Consider the following 23955-nt stretch of genomic DNA (forward strand, 5'->3'; position numbering starts at 1 on the left):
GGAACACTTCTTTGATGGGTACGCGCCTACCCCCTTGGAGCTATTCACCTACATGAGACTGAGGCACGGCATGCGGTCCATATTACAGACATTCCCGGAGGAACCCGAAATCACTGACCCATTGCACAGAGTCTTACAGGCGTCCTCGCCCTCCCACCTGGTCTCCATACTATACCACACAATCCGATCTGACACTGCACTTGACGCCTCACGGGCTCGTGGGGAGTGGGAGCGGGAGTTGGGGCTAGAGCTGGGAGATGACAGGTGGTCATACTGTTGCATACAGACAGAGCAAATCTCTGCAAGCAGCAGACATCGTATCATACACTTTAAGTTCCTAAATCGTCTGTACTGCACACCGGTCACCAAACACAAATTCAAACTGCAAAACTCGGATAATTGCGAGAGATGTCATGCCCCACATGCGGACTTCCTGCACTTGTCCTGGGGTTGCCCCGCAATTCAGACCTACTGGACCCAAGTGTTCTCCGCTGTCTCACAGATGGTGGACTTACTCCTTGAGCCCGACCCGGTGCAGGCCCTATTGGGGTATACCAAACACATTCCGCGGGCAAGCCGCAGGTTTGTCACGGCGGCGCTGTTGTTGGCGAAGCGGAGGATAGCGTGCCGTTGGGGGCGGGGGAGGGCTCCGAAATTTAAGGAATGGCTTAAAGACCTTGTCTACTGCCAAGAACAGATCCTGGCATACTCCAACCTGCTCCCGGCTCGATCCCGCCCCGCCGATATATGGGGCCCACTACAATGTTACCTACTGCAATACCCAGAGGCCCTGACCGGGGATGCCCCTCCCCCGGCCCTTGATGGCGTTGCTTCTGCTGCTCATGATTCACAAACTACGCAAGGGATCGGTTGAGCTGTTGCGGTGCTGTGGGGGCGGGAGTTCTTCCACGATTGCCAGGCTGGGATGATCGGGTTGCATATCTGTTACACGTGTCTTAAGGATTGCAGTCATGCCCTGGGAGAGGTATACTGTATGGGGAAGGTCCGCTGAAGAACCCCTCAGGACTACACTGTTCGCTTTTCTTGTGTGTGGCTCTGTTGCCGGTTTTTTCCTGCCCAGGGTCCCTGTGCTAAGACTCATGATAATGTCTATTTTGCTGTTCCCGCCCCCCCCGGACATGCATTGGATATACTGATGTAATGATTCAGACCTTGAAATGCCACCGAAGTTTGATTATGATAACTGTGTGATTGTATTGTTTTGATGCAAAATCCAATAAATAAAGTTTAAAAAAAAAAAAAAGTATCTGAGAGGGGCAGAGCCCTCCATATCTACTGCTTGAAACTTACTGAAGCAAGAAGTGTCCTGCTGAGAAGTTTTGCTGTGCAAAGATTTCTAAGGTCTGACCTCTGAAAACTGCACCATCTGAAACTACAGCCCTGTGGATTATTTTGCTGAAAAAGAACTAAAGAGTGGACTCCCTGAAAGCTACAGGTTAAAAGAGCTCAAATGGAACATCACCAACTAAATCTACACCTTGGAGAACCATCAGTGGATTTGTAAGTGTTTTGTACCAGTGGATTGTGGGAACTGACGTCCTCAACTTTCAATGACCCTCTTGGAGCTTCCAGACCCTTGGAGTAAGTTTGAGACACTTTGGGACCCCTTGAGGTACTTCAAGAAGAAGTTCAAGAACTTTGGAGCAACTTTGAAAAAAAAGCTCCATAGAGGGACCGACTCAACCTGGTCAGCCAGGCCGCCTGCCTTCAACCGCGAGCCGGCAAAGCCATCCAGGTTTGTCCCGCTAAAAGCTCCATGGGTCCAACTTCCAGAAATTGACCAGGACTAGAAGAAAACTGAAGCCGGTGAACCCTCACCAGATCCGGCTACATGAGGAGCATCGAGAGACCCTGCGAGAAAAAGCTTCAGAAAAGTTTCTAAGTCCGCTCGTAGAAAAGGTGACCGGGAGCAACCGCGAGAGCCAAGCCGCCGGTCTTCCATTACGTGTCGGCCTGGATTCCTGGGTTGTCCCGCTGAAGCAATCTTGAAATATTTTCTAAGTCCGCTCCAGGGAAGTTGACCGGGACCTCGTCACAAGTCAAGTCGGCGAACCCTCACCGGATCCGGACTGGCTGGGAGCTTTGAGGACCCTCGGGAAGAAAAGCTCCAGAAAAATTTCTAATTGTGAAGGTAGAAACTGAGACCGGGACCTGCCGGGAGCTGTGGCCGCTCAGGGCTCCATCGCGCCCGGCCTGAAACTTTGTCTTTGGTCCGGTCTATCGCGAGCAGGTATCACAATATGGTGCTAGAATCTGCTAAGTGTTATATTTAAATAAATGTTTGAAAATTCATATCTCTGGTTCCCTACATTGGATTTTGTCGTTTTGGTGTCATTTTAAAGATAAAAATATTTCCTATTTTTATAAATTGGTGTTGGATTTTTATTATGTGTTGTGTCTTAATTATTTACTGAAATTGTGTTTTTAAATGCTTTACATGCCTGTCTTTGAAGTTAAGCCTGTCTGCTCGCAGCCACGTTACCAAGGGCTGAGCATAGGAATAATTTTCTAAGACCTATGCTAAGGCCTACAATGTGTTATTGGCCTTATTGCCAGTGTCAGACCTTCATTTGCCCCTACCAATAATCCACTTTTCAACAGTCAGTGACATCACTGATGACATCTTAAATGACATCACTTATGACATCATCCACAGAACCACTCACACCCTTATACAGTCTCTCATGCACTCACTCACCCACAGAACTATTCACATACCTATTCACAGATCCATACAATTTGTCGTCGCACACCCACTCACTTATCCATGCAAACACTCACATAAGCACTCATTCATACAGCTACTCATAGACCATCTACCCATATAACAACTTACACAGCCATACAATCACCCATACAGCTACTCACACACCCACTTAATCATCATACAATCACTCAGATAGCCAGTCCCTCACCCATACAACATATCAATAGACCTATAGACACATCCATACAACTACTCACGCACTCACTCACACAACCACTTAAATACCCTTTTTTCATCCCTAGAAGCACTCAGTTGATCACTCATTCACCCATCGAGCCTTTCACACAGATACTCACTCAAAAATATAGCCACTCACATACCCACTAAGTTAACCAAATACCCACTCAAACAGCAACTCACTCACCCATACAGCCACTCACACACCCACTCACACACCTATGCAGCTACTCACACACCCATACAGCCATTCACACAGCCACTAACTCACCCATACAGCCACTCACACACCTACTCACTCTCCAAAACAGTCACTCACCGAGCCATTCACTCAGCCATACAGCTACTCACATATCCACTAACTCATCCAAACAAGCACTCACACACCCATACAGCCACTCAGACATCAACTCACACACTGTTACAGACAGTCAGACAGCCACTCAGATGAGATATGTTAGAAATAGTATGACGAATTACTAGTACAAAAAGAATAGTAATTTGTAGATTAATATACGTCTCAGAAATGTTTACAAAACACAGTCACAGAATGGTGTCATCAGTGATGCCATCAGCGATGTCATTGATCATGTCATGAGTGATGTAATATGTAAGGTCATACGCAGTGCATTGCGGGGCGTAAGTTATAGGTAGCTCAGGTAACCATAATTGCTGAATTTCTATGGTTTTGTGTGTATGAAATCTGAGCTTAACTATAACAATCCTGTAACCTTTGTGTTTTTCATTGAGATAAACACAAAGATAGATAGATAGATAGATAGATAGATAGATAGATAGATAGATAGATAGATAGATAGATAGATAGATAGATAGATAGATAGATAGATAGATAGATAGATAGATAGATAGATAGATAGATAGATAGATAGATAGATAGATAGATAGATAGATAGATAGATAGATAGATAGATAGATAGATAGATAGATAGATAGATAGATAGATAGATAGATGGATAGATGGATAGATAGATAGATGGATAGATGGATGGATAGATGGATAGATAGATGGATGGATGGATGGATGGATGGATGGATGGATGGATGGATGGATGGATGGATGGATGGATGGATGGATGGATGGATGGATGGATGGATGGATCGATCGATCGATCGATGGATCGATCGATCCATGGGCTATATCAAGTTGCTCATAGGGAATGTTGCTAATGCTACAGGAAATCATGAAACATATATTAGTTTTTTATGCTGACTCAGTTATAGAACTACATTTACACTTTGTTTCATCATGTATTGAGAACTATTTAATAACTTTATCTAAGACCAGAACAGTACTCACATCTATTCTGTTTGATGGGATATAGGGCCTTTGATATAACTCTGGTAGTCTGAGCAATGGTAATTCTGCCACTGATGTTCTCATTATGAGTTGCAGATAGAATTTCACCCAGAGCAATTACTGTGGGTGAAATTCAGCCATCTTCAACTGCAAATGCCTCCTAACCTGATAATTCTGAGCCCATGGACATATGACCTTTTTCCAGGTTTTAGGGACAGGGGCTTTGTGCTGCAGCACAGCCCTGGGGCAGTGTGGGGGAGCAGAAAATGCTCACACTGGAGAGCCTGAAGCCTGCCCTGACTTCCACTTACCTCCCACAACCCACCAGCCCTCCTGCTTGCTTTCAGCAGGTGGGAAATATCTGCAGTTTCAAAATTAGCTACAACTGCATGGAAAAGGACTTAGTATTGCCAGGTTCAATAAGTTATTTCTCATTCGGGGAAGAAAAACTCATAATCTGTGGAATTTGTTGCAGGAATACTGTCCAGAACCAGAAATTCTACCCTGCCAGTATGCTTGTACTAAACCACACCATACTCGTAATAACGGCCTACATGATACGTTGGTCTGAAGGAGCATGGTTCCAGCGTGACATACATTTATGTGGCATAAATGTCTTGCATCTTGAAGAACCCAGGCCTATCAACATACATCATCTCAGTGGGCCATAGTTAGTCTGATGGATGACATGACAAATACTCATGCCTTGTATGAGGGCCACCTAAGCTTCCATCTCCATGATGTTATCAGGCGCCCCATGACTGGCTGATACCATTACAAACATTTAACAAACAGTTGGGTTATTTCATATTAAGCACAGTATTGCGTGGCTTATGGTGCAAAAGATATCCACTTGATCAGGAGGGAGCTCATCCACAGCCTTTGAGCATTTTTCAAGATGTGTTGTAAGACTGCTTTGCTTTGTGTAGTGAGGATGCTAAGAAGCAGGTGGAGCTTGGCCTCATGGTGTGAGGGCAGGAGGTGAATGGCTGATGCTGAAACAGAGGTAGTTTGGTTTATTGATGATGAAGACATTGAGAGAGGATCGTTGAAGATTCTAAAGGCAGTCAGCAATGCTGTTGAAATGGTGGGCACCGTTGAAGAGGGGGCAACAATATGGAGGATTCATTTCAGGAGGTGGCACCTGGAGCCAGGGAAGGATGTCATCACCAGGGACCTCTCCGAGCGGATTCCTGATGGAATTCAAGCTTGTGCCAGGACTAAAGCTGAGAGGGAGCTAGGAGGGAGGATGAAGCTATAAAGTTGTGGATGTTTACATGAAAGGAGGAGATGTTGGGAAATGATTAGGTATGTAAGAAAGCATTAAAGGGATGACTAAGATAATTTCAATTTGGGGGAACAAAGATTTAAATGAGGGCTCAAACCCCATCGCTTCACATTGGAGAGTAAAAATTAACGTGACCAATGTTATGGTAGTGTTGTTGTTTTTGCTGATGGATCTGGGTACAGTTGGGATATTCATGAATTTTCAGATGTTCTCATATGGAGAGAGGACAGGAAATTCATGTATATGTTGAAGATAGCTAGCTATAATGCTTTTCCATTTGGCAAATATATGGCAATTTATTTGCAAGCTTTAATTTAAATGAATTGTGAACTGTATGGTAGGAAGGATGGGAACAATGCTTGAAGTGTTATCGCATAATTTCACTTTGACTCTAAGAATAGCTGAACTGCCAAATATATATTCAATGCTTCCGTGATTACAAATAAACAGGTTCGGGTTCCGTTGGAGTGGAAACAGGCCAAAATTCTTCCCCTTTTGAAGAAGCCTACTCTCGACCCCCTGACTCCTGGGAACTATCGCGCGATTTCTCTCCTCCCCAGCCTAGCCAAAGTCTGTGAGACGGTGGTCACCAGAAAACTCACTGAGTTTGTGAATAAATCTTTGCATCCGGCGCAGTCTGGGTTCCGAGCCTCTTACAGCACGTAGACAGCGCTGGTTGAGATCTCTGAAGCCATCCGTGACTGCTTAGATGCTGGTGGTAGAGCAGCTTTGGTTATGCTCGATCTGTCGGCTGCTTTCGACACGGTCCCGCACTCCAAGCTGCTCACCCGCCTCACAGAGATTGGTGTCTCTGGTTTGGCTTTGGCCAGAGTGAGGTCCTTCCTGGAAGGGCGGGCCCAACAGGTTTGGCTGCCGCCGGCTGCCTCTTCTTCGCAGGTGGTCACTAAAGGTGTACCTCAGGGTTCTTCCCTTAGCCCCCTTCTTTTTAATATCTATGTTACTCCTCTGGTCTCTTTGGCCGAGGAGTTGGGGGCTAAGGTGATAGCATATGCTGACGACACCCAGCTCCTCTTCACATGGGGTAAGGATGAGGACTCAGTACTGCCCGTACAGAAGTGCTTGTCTTCGGTATTTGGGTGGCTTGCAAGGGCTCAACTCAAGTGTAACGAAGACAAATCTGAGATCCTTCTCTATGGCAACTTTCCCCCTGATTTCAGAAATATGATTTGGCCTCCTGGATTTCCCTTTCCTTCTTCTAATGGGAAATCCGCTAAAAATCTAGGAGTATGGTTTGAGGATAACCTCTCCTTTTCTGTGCAGGTGAATAAGATTTCAGGCTGCTGTTTTGGCCTCCTTAAAACACTCAGGAGTTTTCTCCATTCTCCTCCCTAGGTCTGCCAAAGAGACGGTTATTCGGGCATTAGTCTTGTCTCGCTTGGATTATGCTAATGCCCTGTATATTGGCATCCCTGGCTACTCTATGAATAATCTTCAGGTGATCCAGAACGCGGCTGCCAGGCTGCTTTTTGGGAATCGCTAGGAGGAGTAGTGTGTGTGTTCATCTCCGTGCCCTGCACTGGTTGCCCGTGGCGGAGAGGGTCAAATTTAAATCTTTGGTAATTGCTCACCGTGCACTTTATGATCATGGGCCCATCTATCTACAGAAACGGTTCTCTTGTTATGTCCCGCCCAGACTATTGCGTTCTTCTGCCCTTTTGTTGGTGACGGTGCCTCGCTTCTCCTGCTTCAAATTGGGTGGTTGCTCTCTTGCTGTTAAGGCCTCTCAGGCTTGGAATGCTCTTCCATTCTTTTGGTGGAACACTCAAGACCCACTCGTATTTAAGAAACTATTAAAAACTCACCTGTTCCCGTAATTGCTGGCCACTATGTTAGAAACTCCTCTTGGCTCCGCGCTCGGACACTCTGTGGAGAAGCTATTGCGCACTATAAAAGGATTTAACATAACATAACATTGCTTTTTGCCAAAACTTGTTACAAGTCTGACAGTAAAACGGCCACCATATTAAATTGTCCTCTGCAGATTATGACCTATTCTTACCTAGGATGGCTCTGATCTTGCAATACTTTGTCTGACCTTATTGAAGTCAGGCCTCCGATATCCTAATATGTTATTTTTTTAACTAATTGAATACACACCATTATTATTATTATTATTTGAATGTATAAGGCACACAGCTACACCGAGGGGTTTCCCTGTGGTCCCTGTGGTGCCCTTACAAGTTCTGCACACCCAGAGGTGCCCTTTCATCATGCCACTGGGCTGATGCTAGTATTTCTCACCAACATACTTGCAGTATGTGCAGGATCCTCCCCATGTACCATCCTGTTTTTGTTGTATGGCTGCTCCTCAGTGAATCCATTTTCTATCCCTCCCAAAAAGGAAACCTGCAAGCAGAATTTAATGGCTGATTGAAGGTGCTGGATCTGAAGCGCACTTGAGCAATTTCTCTGCACCATCGTTTTTTTTGTAAAAATGAAAATACAAACATATCAACACTAGAACACCTTTCAAAATACAAAGTATTGCAACCCTCCTGATTTTGGCAGAAGTCCCACATTTTCTTAGATGTAATGTTGCTATTTTCAAGTTCTGTCTGCTATATTTGTATCTTATTGACAGTATACTTGAAATACTTGTAGCCTACGTGACTTCATCAGATTTCATCAGCCTGAAGAGTGAAAACATCAACCTTACATAGAAAAAGATCATGAAGAAAATTGGGGGGTTGTAACTGAATGGAAGAATAAATGCCTCCGATTACAGTCTCTAAATCTCGTTCTCATGGAGTACCAAATGATGCCATGCATGGAAAGGGCGTAGCATCCTTGGTCCTGGACATTTTGTAACAGACCTGAGGTTTGGCCAATCCAAACTCAAAGTCCTTTGTTTGGCTTCATGGGCAGTCACTTACACTGGAATTATGACAGAGGAAACTTCAATGAATTGGAGGGTCCCCTTGTTGGCAGCAGATCTAGTCACAAACATTTGTACAAATGTAGGGCCATACCTTAACGCAAAGTTGATGAGACATGCATTAAGACAAAGCTTCTTTACACTGCAAGGAAAATCAAGGATGGGGGTCTCTAACTGTCAACACGATACTTTCTACGACGTACAACAATCTCCCTGCTTGTTCCTGCTCCCTAATTTCCTAGTTGCGGTGATGGCCACAAGGTCTGCCACAAGAGGGCAGTTGGCATGGACTTGGATGAAAGTGGCATGCGGCAGAGGAACACAGGTCCATCTTCATCCCGAAGTATGCACTTAATTCTATCAAACCTGGACACAGCAATTTGTGGCTAATCCTTCTAGCCCATTCCAGCCAGTTACCCCCACAAGGTCAATTTTAACACATTTACCTGAGGATTCCACTGTGCTATATGGTTATCTAGAGGCTCAAGGGCGTAACGCGGGCCCCTTCTGTCCTGCAGGGCCTCCCAACCCTTCAGGGAGCCCCAATTCAGCCCAAGGCCAATGTATATTGGTGAGATGCCGGAGACTCAGGGGCCCTTCATCACATTCTGCAGGCGGGAGGTGGGCTCCATCATTTTGCATCACACCATTTTAGAGGGTGCAGCATTATTATTTCTTTTAAGTATGTATCTTCTCCTGGTTTTAGGGCTGGCTATAGAAAGCTTCCGCTGTTTTAAAGAGCTCAGGGCTAAGATTGTTGTTTATAAAAGCTGTCTGGGATGTTGAGACTGCAGCTCGTAAAATCGATGTTTGCATTCATTCATGCACTTACTTTCTGATTCACGCACTCATCGCATCACCAAAGACTTCTCCAAGCACTCCGCCACTCCTCCATTCGACCGCTCACCCATTCTCACATTCAGCCTCTCATCACAAAGTCGCGCTTTTACTCATAATGCAGCCTAGCCTACTGGCTTTACCAGAGCTTTATCCTCTTTCCTACTCGCATATATTTCCTTCTATGTGAGAATACTTGCTCATTACTAGAGACAAATCTAAGCTCGTGCTTTAATGAAACATTCTAATCACCATCCACATTAAAATATCCTTCCCGAACCCAATAACGGGATGGCTTTATGAAGAAGCGCGTTAACACCACAGCACAGGACCATAGGCAGCGGCGCCAGGTGAAGGCACCACGGGCGCGTGGAGAAGCCGATGAGGGGAATCGACGAACACTGCGTGCAATGCAAGCAGGGCTTGGGGCTCCCTTGGGGCTGTGCGCGGATGAAAGGGTTACAGCTCAAGCAGGGCTCTTTCATTCATGTTTTTTGTAAAACCGTATTTATTAGTCTTTAACATTATGGAAGATGAACATTAATCATAGTCTCGCCGTTTACACATACATTTCGGTGCTTAATCACAGTTTATAATAATCAGCCAAGGATGAAACAGTGAATACAGTAAATAAAGCTAATCTGGCCTGGAGCCTCAACACTCCCCTCCTACTCTTTCCCTCCCCCCCCCCCCTCCGGCCCTCCACCCCCTCCCTATCCCCTCCCCAGCACAGAAAGTCGAGTGTAGCACACTACACAATCCTGTTTCTGCATTAGACAACACATTCAAGTCTTTAACGCCCACCTGCATTATCAGTCAAACTTTATCGGAGCTCTCACTTTTGGGGGCCTGTAATTTCGCGCTGGCCACCCGGCATATATTGTAACTGTAAGAGCTGTAGCCATGTGGACGGAAAAGCGTCTCGAGACAAATTAATATGTTCAACCATTGTTATGACTGTCTGTGCTATCATTTAACTGCTGTACTAACACGAGCCCCTAAGGTACCGAGAAACTACCCTCCTGTTCTCGTGTCCCACACATGGTGCCAGTTCGCGCTGCACATGCACAGACCAGCTGTGCTGCATACCAGCACCACGCATCTTACTACGGCCCACAGTTGCGTGCTGTTTGTTCCACAACATCTAGAAGGAGCCTGGGCTGAAACCCCCTTCAACCGCCAGCCAGTTGCCCTCGCCTTCATCGAAGTCCTCAGACCAATTTCTGAGTGCCAAATTAGAGGGTGCACTGCACAAATATAATCAGTGCCGCTGTGTGTGCACTGATAGGGATTGCGCATGTGCACCTTCAGACTCTATTTGGAAGAAGGCTCCACATCCTTACGAGCGGTGCATTACCTCCTCGTTAGTCTTCCTCGCCACATGACTAACAAAGTGAGCTTCTGCTCCACACCAGAACCCTCCAAAGCAAAAAAGTCAGCCCCCATGTCTTCCATCCCCTCCCAATATGGCCGACCCATTACACCCTTGACCTCTATAAGAGGCGGGCCGGCCCAACCCATCAGCCTGTTTTTTTCGTTCTGCGCCGCAGATTCTCCAGAGCGTGTTTCAACAGGTAAGTTGGGGCCTGGGCCTGCTCTAGCAGGTCTTACGGCCCGGGGGACGAGCCCCTGCTCTAGCGTGCTCCTGCTCTGGGTTTCCCCCCCACCTTGTACCCTTCCCTTGCCCCTTTGGTTTCGCCTGCTCTGCTCTAGCGAGGTCTGAGGTTGGGGGCTCTGGGTGTTTGTCCAGCCCTGCTCTAGCGGGCTCTCCTTGATGGCTCCGGGGTGTCACTGGCCTCATCAGCCATCCCCGCCCCCCGCCTTTGTTACTTCCTGGGTCCGGGTGTGGGGGCTCTGGTGGGCTGAGGTCGTGGAGTTTTTCTCTGAGGGTCACCACTCCCATTGGGCTTCCTACGTGTGGGCGTTGCCGGGCTGCGCTGGACGTCTCGTTTTGCCCATCGCATTGTCATTTATGTGCCCCGGTGTTGGCACTTGTTGTTTATAGCGCTTCGTCGTGGCTGCATGCTGTGTGAAGAGATACATGCTGCTGTGCGCAGCCAGGGCTAGGGGCGTGTGTCCGTGGCTGTAACACTAGTGTGTGGGGGTCCCGTGGCTGTAACCCGAGTGCGTGTGGGGCTCGTGGCTGTAACCCGGCCATAGCCATTTTTTTCCTTTGTTACTTCCGGGCTTCTAGCTCTCCCGGGCGGATATCCGCGTGCGCTGCTGGGAGCCGCGCGCAGCTCCAGGCAGTCAGAGGTCACACACTGCTGCTTTGGCCTCGGCTCCCCTGGTCCGGGTGGTACCGTACTGGCTCGTTTCTCCCTCCGGCGGGCGTCTCGTGAGTTTGGCACGGATCAGGGCCCCTTGTCGGCTTGACCTTGCTGGCAGTATGTGTTGTGTGCCGGTGCTTGCGAGCCTCATGCTGTCCTCCTTGTGGATTTACAGTGTCTTTGTGTCTGTGTGCCGCGCGTATGCGCTCCATGCTTTCCTCACCTGGAGCAGCTGAATGGTTTTTCATGAAACCGTTTCACTAGAAGTGTAATTTAATCTTCGAGTGATTATGGCCCTTGCTGGAGGGTTTTCCTTATGACTCCGTGACTGTGATCCGGGTTTACACCTGTGGGTGTCTATGAGCGTGTTTTGTTTTGTGCTATTGCTCTGTTGTCACGTTTTTGTTTCTTCCTTCGCGGGCTGTGTATTAGGTGCACCGGGCTCTGATTGGGTTGTATGTGTGTTTGCCTTTCGGCCTGCTTTTATTTCAGCATCCTTGTGGGCTCTTCTCGATGTGCGGCGTAGTTTTGTTTCCCCCGGGATGTCCTAGGGTTGGTGATCCTGCTGCAATGTGCTGTGTGTGGATGGTCTACGGTGCTGTGGCTCATGGGTTCATCTTGTGTCTGGTGGCTCCGAATCACTCAGGTCCAGGGGTTCGGTTTCTGCCTTGCTCTGCGCCGTTCTGGTTTGGTTTTCTGTGTCCCTCCCGCCGTTTCGGTGGTCTCGCTTGTGGGAGCGCATTGGGATGGTGCAGTGTGACCATCTGGCTGGCGCATTTGCTCGTTATCCTGGTGGCTTTGACCCTTCCTGGTTTTCCGTGAGGGGTCCCTTAGGGAATTGTTCCGACCTAGGAGCTCTTGCTCTCTGGTTAGTCTTATGCCTCTGGTGGCTCAAGCTCACGCAGGGCGATGGTTCGTTTTCCTGCCACGGTTTTCAATATTGCCCCATGATGGGTTCGGTTCTTAAGGTCCTTACACTGCTTTGGCTGTAATGTCTGTTTTGCCGTCTTGGTACATACGTGCGGTGCTTGGTTTCGGCCATTTGCCCTGGGGGTTGTGTATCATGCCCTATAGGGGGTATGCCCCGGGGCCTTGGATTCATGTTGTTTCCTGTGTTGTCCCTGGCTTTTTCTTCCTTTCCATGCTTTGGGTCTGCGGTCCTGCGGTCCTTCCGTCCTGTGGGCTCCTGCTCTCGCCTGCTCGCCATTGTGTGGCGGTGTCTGTCCTGGTGGTTTCCTGGTTGGGCGTCCTCCTTCGCCATGCTGTTGGGTGCTGCGTCTCTGAGGACGGGCGGCTGGTGGCACCTGTCTGCTCTTCGCTGGGCTGTTTCCGTGGTCTCCATGCCGGCTCTTGCCACTACTCCTGCTCCTGGGGGGCTTGCCCTTTTTCTTCCTGTCTGGGGCCCCGTCCATGGCTTCCCCATTGTTTAATGCTCCCTGGCTCGTCAGGCAGCTGCGCCGCCTCTTGTCTGGGTCGTACTTCTCCTCGGCTCCGGGCAGCTGTCTCTGTTGAGTGCCGTCTGTTGCCTCTCCTTCCGTCCTGGGTGGACTCCTCACGGTTCCATGCACCCTGCCCGCTACTGGGCCGCTCCATTCATCGCTGGTTGTTGGGCTGCCCTTCTCGTGTCCATTGTGCTGTGGACCTCTGGGGGGTGTCGACTTGGTCGGGCTAGGGGTTTGGCACATGCCTCTGCAGGGGTGTGCGTTTTTGTGTGACCCTCCCGGCTGTTCGTGTTGGGGTTGTCTGCATTTGGTGGGGCCGTCCTTGGGGTGTGTTTCGGGTGTTTTTGGTCCTGGTGGGCAGGCAGTGCTTTCCCGGTTTGTCCGTTGGTAGTCCTCCCCGTCCCGCTGGTCTCTGGACCTTTTGAGCCTGCCTTGCTTCCGGTTCCGTTCCGTCTTCGCCTGTGATGGCGGTGGTGATGGCGGCCTTTGCATCCTCTCTGTGGCGCCCTCTCGGGTCTCTTTTCATGCTGTGCTAGGGTCGGCTGCTGCAGCCTTTGTGGTGCTGTGCCTTGCCGTTTGGTTGGCTCCTCATGCTTCCCGTACTTGGTGTTCCAGGCCCCATGGCCTTCTTGTACTGTGTGCATCTGACCTCGTCTGCTCTGGGTGGTTGGCCGGGTCTGGAAGGGTTTGCGCCTTGTTGGTTGGCAGCCTGGTTCTCCTGGTGCTTTGGGCTGCCTCTCCTGTGGGGTCCATGTCTTGTGTGCCTTCTGACATTTCCTTCTTGGACCAGTGTCCTTTATGTTCTGGGTGCCCTTTTCCGGGTACTAGGGGCCTTTACCGCCCTTTGGGGCGTGCGTAGGTTCCCGGTCGTTGCTGGGTTGGTTGGTCGGCTTTCTGTCGCCCGTTCCTTGGCTTCTCTGGGATTTTCCCCAGCCCTGTGGGGGCTTCTTGTTGCTCTCCTGGGCGGTTTCTCCCCTACTTCGTGCTCCAGGGTGTTTGCGGGGTTCACCCCTGTTGACTTTTTTGCACGATGGTGCTGTCCTTGAAGTGGGTCGCTTTTCTTCTGGCTCCGGCCTTGCCGCCCTGCTGGCTCGTGTTTTCGTCTGCTCTCTTTCCGTTATGTGGGTCAGTCCTCTTTAGTGCCTGGAGGGGAGTTCTCCTGGGGGCGTCTGGTGCTGTTTGCTTCGTTTTGGGTCCCGGGTTTTGGCTCTTCGGCCTTCTCGTCTAGGCTCCCGGCTTTGCGCTTTCCTGGGGTCTTTTTCTTCCAGGGGTTCTGGGCTTGTTTGGCCTGGCCAGGGTTTTTGTCCTGTTGGTGGTGCTCGCCTGGGTGCGTCTCCATTGACGTCTGCTGCTGCGGTGGTTTACTTGGGTAATGTTACTTCTTGGTCCGTGTTATGCCTCTGTGGGCGCGGGTTTGTGTCCTGCCCCTGCTTTCTGGCTTTCCATTGCTGGTTTTTGTTCCCAGCGGTGCTGTTGGGTGCCCGGGGTTGCTGGGAGTCCAGTTTCTCATCTGCCTGGTGGGGCCCTGTGCTTACGGTGTGGATTTGTATTCCTCGTTTATTTTGTCCCTGGTTTTGGGGTTCCGGGACCTGTTGGCTCGGTGGCTCCCTGGGAGAATTGGCGTGGCTCGGGCTTGTTTCACCCTGCCCTTCTGTCCTTCTCCCCTTTGGAGTGTTTCTGCCTGTGGCTTTTCCTCCCTGTACGCTCCTGTTCCTGTTTGTTCTTCAATGTTCAACTGGGCAGGGCCTGGGTGTTCGCCGGCTGGCTGTGTGGCCACCTGGGTGCTCGCTTCGACGGCTCGCTTTCTCCTTGTGGGACGTTCCTGGGTTGGGTTGCTTGGTCCCTGTGCGGGGCGGTCATGAGCCGCCGCGCTGCATTTTTCCTTCCTTCCGGGCTCTGTGTTTTCTTCTGCTTGAAGTCCTCTGGTGGCCTATCGCTTCGTTTCTGGTGGCTTGGCCTTGGGCCTGGTCCCTTCTACTCTTCGGACTCTGTGGGTGGCCCTCTCGGCTTTCCGCTCTTCGCTGTTGGCCGGTTGGGTTCCCTTGGTGGCCTGGTCTCTTCAGTGTCATTTCCGGCACCTTCCTGGGTCTATTTTGCCTTGAGCCTGCCTAGGTTCTCTCGTTGGTGTCGCGATCCTTTCCGGGGTTTTTTTTATGTCGGTCACCCTTGCGGTGTGGCTGTGTTTGTCGGACTGCGTATCTTTCTGCGGTGGCTTTTTTGTTGGGTCGCTGTGGTGGGGATGCCCTTGGTTTCTTCAGTTCCTCTGTCTGGGGTTTTGCTCTCCTCTCACTTTTGGCTGTCCGTTGGGCAGTCTTGGTGTGTTTGGACCAGCTTGCTGCTTTCTCTCTGGGGCCTGTTTGCTGTTGCTTTTGGCTCCGTGCGGTCTGGTTCCGTGCCTTCTCTGAGCAAGGTGTGCAGTTTCTTCAAAACGGCCGCTAATTATTGCCTTTAGTATCAGGCTATAGCTGAAATATTTTCCAAGTACGAGTTTTGAAAGCAATCTATTGGTGGATGGATAAAGCAAATTACTTTGATTTTCCTCCTTCTTGCAGTTGGGTAGCTAACGCGTGGGGAGTATGATTTCCATTGACCCGAACCAGCCTCGTCACCACGTTATGCACTCCTGGGGGTTCTAATCAAGGAGATGGCACAATTCTAACTGCCTTTGTCCTGAGCACCAGTGGGAAAGCAGGCAATATACAGCTTATCTGGCTATATTAAAATGTGTATACTTGGTGCCTGGTGATGGTATGTGCAGTGGATGGCATGGCAAAGTCGTGAGGTGGCAGGAAATAAGGTGTGTGATTAAAAATAATGGTCAGAGTTTATCTAATATTATATAAAATTGGATAAAAATGAATGTGTCATGTGCTATCCTTACTTCTCTCTCTTCCTGTTGCATGGTGCGAGTACAGAGGTTCTTGTCTCCCAAGGGGCCGCTTCCGGTCACGTAGGCACGAAGAAAGAAAAAGCTGCCTAGGAGAGGAGAGAAAGGGCAGAGTGCATGGACCGAAATCTACAGCAGTACTCGATGGCACAACATGAACTGCAGGGGTCTTCGGCGCTGAAAAGTGTCACCGGGTCTAAGAAACACACGCAGAGCAGAGAGAAATGCAGAAATAGAGTCAGCATAACCCAAAATATAGCCAGTGCGCCTTTGCAAGAATGGCAAAACTATTATTTCATAAAGGCATAAAAGACAAAACAATTCAGCTAAAGAGTTGACAGTCGAATACAGGGATTATTTAAAGTCTTGACAGTTCCTAGAAATGAAAGGATATGACTCAAACACGAAGTAAATCTAACAATATTAGGAAAAGATGATAATGGACCATCCTCAGTGACAAGAATATTTTTTAACCTGGACCATTTCTTTTTTCCTAAGGAACCCCAATGCATTCCAAATCCAATCTGTGCAGACACAGTTTTTAACTCTTAGGTAAAATTGGTTAGAGGGCAGACCCTACAGCAATCTTTGTCAAACAAGCACTGCCTGGATTGAATGTGTAAGAGTATGTAAACAGCATTTGGGCATGCCTGTGTTGACTATAAAAACACTTTTCAATTGGCTTTACCAACTCTGGTCTATACAGTGTGTGGAAGGCTCCAGTTGACACAATGTCCTGATTAGCAATTAGAAATGCCTGCTGCAGTGAAAAAGCAAAATAAAAAGGAGTGCTGTTTGTGTGCAATGCATGTATGATTTACAGGAGTAGAGGTGTGAGGAAACAATCGCTCCTGCGTTTAATGGAAGCAATTCAAAGGAGGCGGGATGATAACCAAACAAGCAATAGCATAAGGAGAAAAGGTAATACTTCTCTGGGCTTAGCAAACACCCACGCTGTGTATATGTTAAAGAATTGGCAACAATAAGTTAGGCTGATAGCTCTGCTGTGAAGCCAGACAAGAAAAGATGCTGTGTGGTTTGTTACCTAAAGCACTTCTTCACTAAATCTCGTTCTTTGTGCTATGACAGTCTTGAACTACTAGTGTATTACTTAAAAGGCACACATAAAGGATAATATTTCGCACTACACATGTATGATCACACATGAACAACTTTTTGTGGGCTGGTGGAATCCTCTGCCATTTTCTGCAGAATAAAACATAGCCATGAAAGAACGACTCACATTTCAGCATACCATATACACAATTGCATCATAATATCAATGTGAATCAAATACATTAAAACATTGATCATAAAGTGCACATCATGTTGCAGGTACGCACTTCAGTTTTAAAAAAAGCGCCTACTCAGAAGGCCTGTTCGTCATCTTCCAAGAAAAGGATAGATCTATATGCAATTTTAAGCTGAACTTGTGAATTATTTAAAAAAAATAAGATATTAATAGCCATTTGGCATACTTTATATAAAACTTGCAGCAGACTAAAAAGTGCAGTGTGGAAACCAAGGGGTAAACAAAGTAAGAATATTACAGTGCCCTCTCTTAAGTGAAAAAGGAGTCCCCTCACCCATCAACCTATGGGTTTTGTGAGGTAACTGGCCAACTGGTGAAAGGTGTTCTCGATTGACAAAAAAACAACTACAGTTGGTTTCTTAGACTTCCTATCTAATCTTGCCTTACTATAATGAATATAGAGTGCCGTTCGAACTTCTTTTTTGCTAACAGTACCTATCTCATTTGGGCTTGTAAAAATGTGTTCAAAGTTTACCTTGCTTAGTCTTGAGCGCACCTCTGCTAGCCACGGGATATCCATTCCCTTTTCACATTTAAGGCAATCTCCGATGATCTCTTATGTGAGAATTGCGACTGGATTTTTCCAAATGGCTAGCCAGAATAGAGCAGGGCACGCCTGTATATAGTCTTCAATATAATGCAAGTTCAATTCACCATGGCAAGCATATTGGGGTGTTGAGATGGAGGCGCCTAGAACATTGCATTGTCGCAGAGCGCGTTACCCGCCATTGTTCAATATGGCCTTCTGATTCTTTAAAACGTCTTTTTCTTTCCATTTCAGGTAACCCAGGAACCAAAGACGGAGCATAATTGGAGTAGCGGAGGACCCCACGCAAGTAAGCAAAAGTTGCTGATGAACTGCATCCCACAGGAGACGTTGGATGCGACTTGAAGGTGCCCTGGAAGCGGAAAGGTAAGTGAGTCATGGGCAGAAGATTGCATGCGCAACCACTTGAAGCAATCTTCCACCGAGAAGGCCAGCTTTATGCTGGAAATGCGCCACCCCTGCCACAGACCTGGCCAGGAGTGGAGCAAGCACAACATACACGATATATGGCAGGAAAGGCTAACCAACTCATTGCCCTTTACTGGAAGAAAAAAGAATCCCCTGCCAGCTCACTTTAGTTTCACAGGTTATGGCGAACACTAGCAATGAAATGGTTGTATGACGTTACAATGCATGCCAATACAAAGCATGATGTTACAACGCATACCTTTACCCCGACTTGCTGTCGGGGGCACGCTCGAAGATGGAATAGTATAATTTTTTGCGCAACAGCAGGGAAGGTGTTGGAGTTAACTCCAACACCTTCTACCCCCTGCAACAAGCCTTTCGCATTGTAATGACATGCGTTGTAATGGCATGCGTTGTAACGCTTCCGTTGTAAATGCTGTGTCCCAATGAAACAGATGACACATATGTTAAACAACTACAACAAAAAAGTATTTAGCAAATGACAACCACTTATAGACTACCTCTCACATCAGGAACGTTTCTGTTTCACTCCTCAGGGACATTGAGTGCTCCAATTATTTACCTGAACTGGATACAAGGAGATGCCGGCCTCTCCCTCAGGACAATGACACCCCAACACCGTCCACTCCCCACACCTACCATACAATACTTATGAAAGCATCCAGTTATGCACACTGCTTAACTAGCACAAATTCCTCTTACACCAGCCTAATAGGCCCTACCTCGCTTAAACCGCTCCCGTAAAATATTCCTTCAGGGTATCCACGTTCCATACATTAGGGAGTCTTCTGACTTCCAAGCCTTTCAATCATATCCCACCACCTCTCTCTCCTCTCCCTACCTTTCCATCTTATATTTTGTTACTTTCGTATCTGTCCTTATGTGTTTTTTGATTCATAAAAAATGTTGGGGTGGTGGTTTGGGGTTATTGCTTTGTTAAGAATAAGTTTGAAAAATACTCAAAAGACATTATAATGATATTAAAAGAAATGTTCCACCTGTCCAATGATTTGCTACACACTGGATGTTTCTATGTCATTTGGAAAAGCTCATTGAAAGATTTGAAATAAAAAAGAATAATCTTAATTTTACAATGGTGTGCTATGATAAGTATTAGTGTTGTATTTCATATTGTAGACATTATCAAGTCACTATCACAGACATCAAGCGAAGAAGCCTACTATGCCTGGGCCATGCCTGAAAGCAGACTTGCTTAGCCAGCTACAGGCCTTAGCGCCATGTTGTCTGCATGCTGGTGCCAGCTAATTGTGTCTAAGGATATAGAACTACCAATGAAGTTATAAAGTTTAGCTAGCTGCAAGCTTTGACACCATGTTTAGTGCCAGATTGTGCTGCATGATGGTGTCTAGGATATATTGTTGATGTAGGATAAATACAAATATGTCTTGTTTTTGATATTTAGGTATGTGAGAGGATATGGAAGTGTTGGGCTGCCATGCTTAGCAAACTATATGTCGTTGGTGCCCCGTTGTGATTATTAAGGTGCCACTGAGAGAATCTAAAATGTACTGTTGAAGTAGAGCAACAAGGAAATAAATCTAGGCTTGATATGGAGGCTCTGGGAGGTCATATAAACTGGAGGAAAGGAGGAATGGCAACATTGTATTTGGTTAGACATATCTGCTCAGCGTATCTAAGCAGAGAGAGGGGTGAGCAGCCCTAGGAAATTAAGGAGGCTTTTGGACTAGAGCACAGAAGCACCTTATCGCATCCCAGAAACTGGTCCCTATCACCTGTGCGTTTAACGACATCCCAAGTTTAGATTCAATGCAATAGAGTAATGAACTCAAATGGCATCAAAACTTTCTTGGTGCTCATAAATTTGACTACGCAACTGATCACCCTTCACATGATGCCTTTAGAGTGAAAGACCAGGTTCAGGGAACTGTATGGAACCCGTATGGTCATCCATTTCACCAGTTATATTATTTGAGAGAGGAAATGAAAGTGTATCACCCTATAGGATGACTCCACTCATATTATCATTTCCTGCTAAAGGTACTACAGAGACAAATCTGAAGAAGGTGGCTTCACTCTCATGCTGTAGGAGCAACCAACCATTGGATTAATTACCCAAATCTAAGAATCTGTTCTGAATTGAAAACTTGGTCGTTCATGGTCAGTTAATTGCATGTTGCTCTGTACCTCAGTATTTCCCTGTTAGCTCCAGGAAGCCTCATGTTTTCATTGAGGTTTAGAAATTATAACAGATCATTACATAATTTTCCATATCAATAATGAAAGTAGGGAAACCTAGTAGACATTCATTTATCTAGGGGTAATGTTTCCCTTTGAGTTCTGTTTCATTTCAGGGTTTCCAACACAGTTCTAGTGACAAATGTATTGTCATTGCCAGCCTGGTATCCGCCAATGGCTAAGCCACACACAGAGCTTAGTTTTACACCTCTTTGTTCGTCTGCATGTAAACTCAAAATTCCAAACCAGCCTTCAGTGCATTCTGCTCTAACACTTAGTCACAGTTCTACGGAGTCCATCAGGAGCCACAAGGGTTCCATCATTTTTAATTTGCAAGACATTACATCCCCTCTGTAAAATGAAAACTAATTTGTTTTTTTACATCATTTATGGATAGATCGACACGTACAATGAAATTTCTTCAACAATCTTTTTGGTGCTTTAATTGTTTGACCTGATCTTATTCTCGGAATCTGGGAACTGTCATCACCAATTTCCAGGATCTGAGTCAGCGGTGTAGAGGTAACAGTAGTCACTGATGTTTCAAATCCAGTCTCTCCTTCAACAGCAAGATCTGATGAACAATTAGGTAAGTGCCTATCATGATAAGAGTTTCTGGTAATAGGCTTCCCAGGGTGCTGGGCAGTCCCCATGTGTCCCTTGGTAGATACCACTTGAAAAGGTTCTGCAGCATGGAATGGAGCATCTGATTTTCTACTTCGCATCTATCATGCGAGCACTCAATATCCTTTCTTAAAGACAATGTTCTTCGCACGTCGTCTTTGGTCAGCATATGTTTTCATCTTTTGTTCATTCACCAAGTCTTTCTCACGAGTTGCTGTCTCATATTTCTTTCTCCGATTGGTCCATTGAGGTAACTAGGGGGCATATTAACAAGTAAGGGCGATAATTATCGCCCGTGCCAAGTATCGGAAGTTTTGTTACCGCCTCCTTTCCCTGATAATTTTCGGCTTCTTACCGACGTATTATCAACACGTCTGTGAGAGTCAATAGTGTCAGGGAAAGGGGCGATAACTCCTGCTAAGAGGCGATAGATTTTCAGGCGATACCTTGCCATCGGCAGCGATCGGCGCATAGACATTAAAGAGATACTAAGCACTAGCGATAATTATCGCCCTTACTTTCTAATATGCCCCTATCTCTTTGATGTCTGGGGGTCTTCTGATGGGGATCTGGCTTTAGTCAGGTTTTTAGCAGGTGTTAAAAACCTGCGTACATCGGGGGTTAGCGCGAATTATTATAACGCAGGTCTTCTTTGATAATACAGCGAAGTGCTGCTAGCAATTTCTACCGTGGAATTTAGGTAAGTAACGTCTACCTTGCATGTCATTAGTGATACCTATCGCTGGCATGCAAGGCGATAAAAAAACCATCAGCTAACGCCGGAAAGCTTGCGCTAACACATGTTAGCACAGGCTTGCTAATATGGCGATAAAATTATCGCCGCTTTATCGGCAAAAAGTGCCGCTAAAGCAGCGATAATGCCCTTGATAATATGCCCCTTAGTGTTCATTGCTCTCCCGAATACCACTGTCGCAGACTTTTACCTGTGCTCGAATGGGGTGTTGAACGGTAAGCTCTCAAGGTTGAATTCAACACAGTTTTAAAATCAAGCCTTTAAATTGTAGCACGCTGCTCTAGTTTCTTTAACCTACTCATAAAACACTCAACAGGTCTGTTGGCCTCTGGCCACAAAGGTGTGTTCTTCTGATATTTACATTCAAATGTTTCAAGAAATCTTTAAACTCTCAACTTTTGAAAGGGGTGCAATTGTCAGACTTTACTATGGCTGGAACATCCCATGTCGTAAAGATGCCATCTAGCCTTTCAATGACTCGTTCTTGAGTAGTAAATGAATTATCTTCTCTTAATGGAAATCATGAGTATTCATCCACAATCACCAGCAGTGGACCAAAATGCCAATGGCTATTCTCTCCCAAGCATGCTTTAGGAGTTCTGACATGTTCAAGGTGTGGTGAGTAGTTTTTGTGGAATGGCAGTTGCATAGATTACAGGTCTTTAATTCCTCTTTAACCCTGTCATCAAGATATGGAAACCAGACCCGGACTTGGAGAGCTTCTTTTAGTGGCAATGATACCACATATCCTTCATGGGTCACTTCAAATATTTTCTGTCACAGACTCTCCTTCTTGAGTTATGGAGAGTTAATCTTTTACTTTTATTTATATTTATCATCACTGGTGAGCGGTCAAGTGTGCTGATTCCATGACTGCAGTGTAATTATGTCCTTCAGTTTTGGCATGTCACTATTATGGCTCATGGTAGTGATAATCTGAGCTAACAAAATCGCAGCTGGTGTTTTTGATTATTCAATTAAATCGATGTGGACCTCAGCCACCTTTGATGGAGTACCATGACCTTGTATAGGCACTCTGGAAAAGTATTCAGGAGAGTTCTGATCCTTCCCTGGATGATGCACAATGGTATAATTGTACTCTTTTAACCGTAGTCCCCATCGTTCAATAAGGGACAAACTTCTACTTGCAATATGCCTCTGAGCATTCTGGTGTCTGCTTTGCTGCACAAGGATGGGCTAACATAGAAAACAACCTATTTATTAAGCTTTGGATTGAAGTATGCCATTTCAGTTGCATTCTCAATGGCGTGTTTAATTCTTTGAAAGCTTTTCTCACATTCATGTAACCAATGAAATGAAACATTCTTTTTCCTCAATTCTCTCAATGGAGCACTTACTGTTATGAGAATACCACAATCTGTATTAAATTAGGATTACTGTTCAGAGTACGCAACCTATGTGTTACTCTATCATGCTTACCTCATCTAAAACTTGAAAAAAGAATGAGTGAGTAAATATTTACTATGTGTCTAGCCAAGTTTGTTGGTATTTATTTGTATTTGCCAATGATTATTTATTATCCCCAAGAACAAGGTTGTCACACGTACTAAAACCGTTGTATTTGCCAATGATTATTTCTATCCCCAAGAGGTTGTCACATGTGCTAAAACCGTTGTTAGCTTCACGTGCGCATCGTTGAGAAAACATTAGTCAGCTCACGTTTTTCCCCAGCTAACCTCAAGGGGATATTTCACGTGTACTGTAAACCACGGTTGCATATGCAAAACACGTGAAAATACCAAACGTGACCCACACGTCTTTCCCTCCTGCCTATAAAAACCCCCACTCACCTCTGCCAGATGCTTCGCTTACTGCATGACGGAGTGCTCACCTGTTCCCGATCCTCTTTGGCCGCATCTTCTTGCCAATCCAGTTTTCAGCGCGTCTGTCCCCGACGTGAAGATTCATTTTTGGGTTTTTTCTGTTTCCCCGAGACGCCTCCGGCTCCTACGTTTTTCCGGTCCCGATTGGAACATCGACCCTTCCTTCCTGGGATTTCCGGGTTCCTGGAAAAACAAGCGAACATAAGAGATTATTGGAAGATGGTACAGTTTATTTTGTAACAGAGAAAGCGGTAGGGTTTTGAAACATTTTCCTGAAAGCTGACATTTATTCAAAAGCGTTATTTTAGTAAAGACTAAAAGACAT

Source organism: Triturus cristatus, chromosome 4_2, assembly GCF_964204655.1.
Source record: "Triturus cristatus chromosome 4_2, aTriCri1.1, whole genome shotgun sequence".
Classification (NCBI taxonomy): domain Eukaryota; kingdom Metazoa; phylum Chordata; class Amphibia; order Caudata; family Salamandridae; genus Triturus; species Triturus cristatus.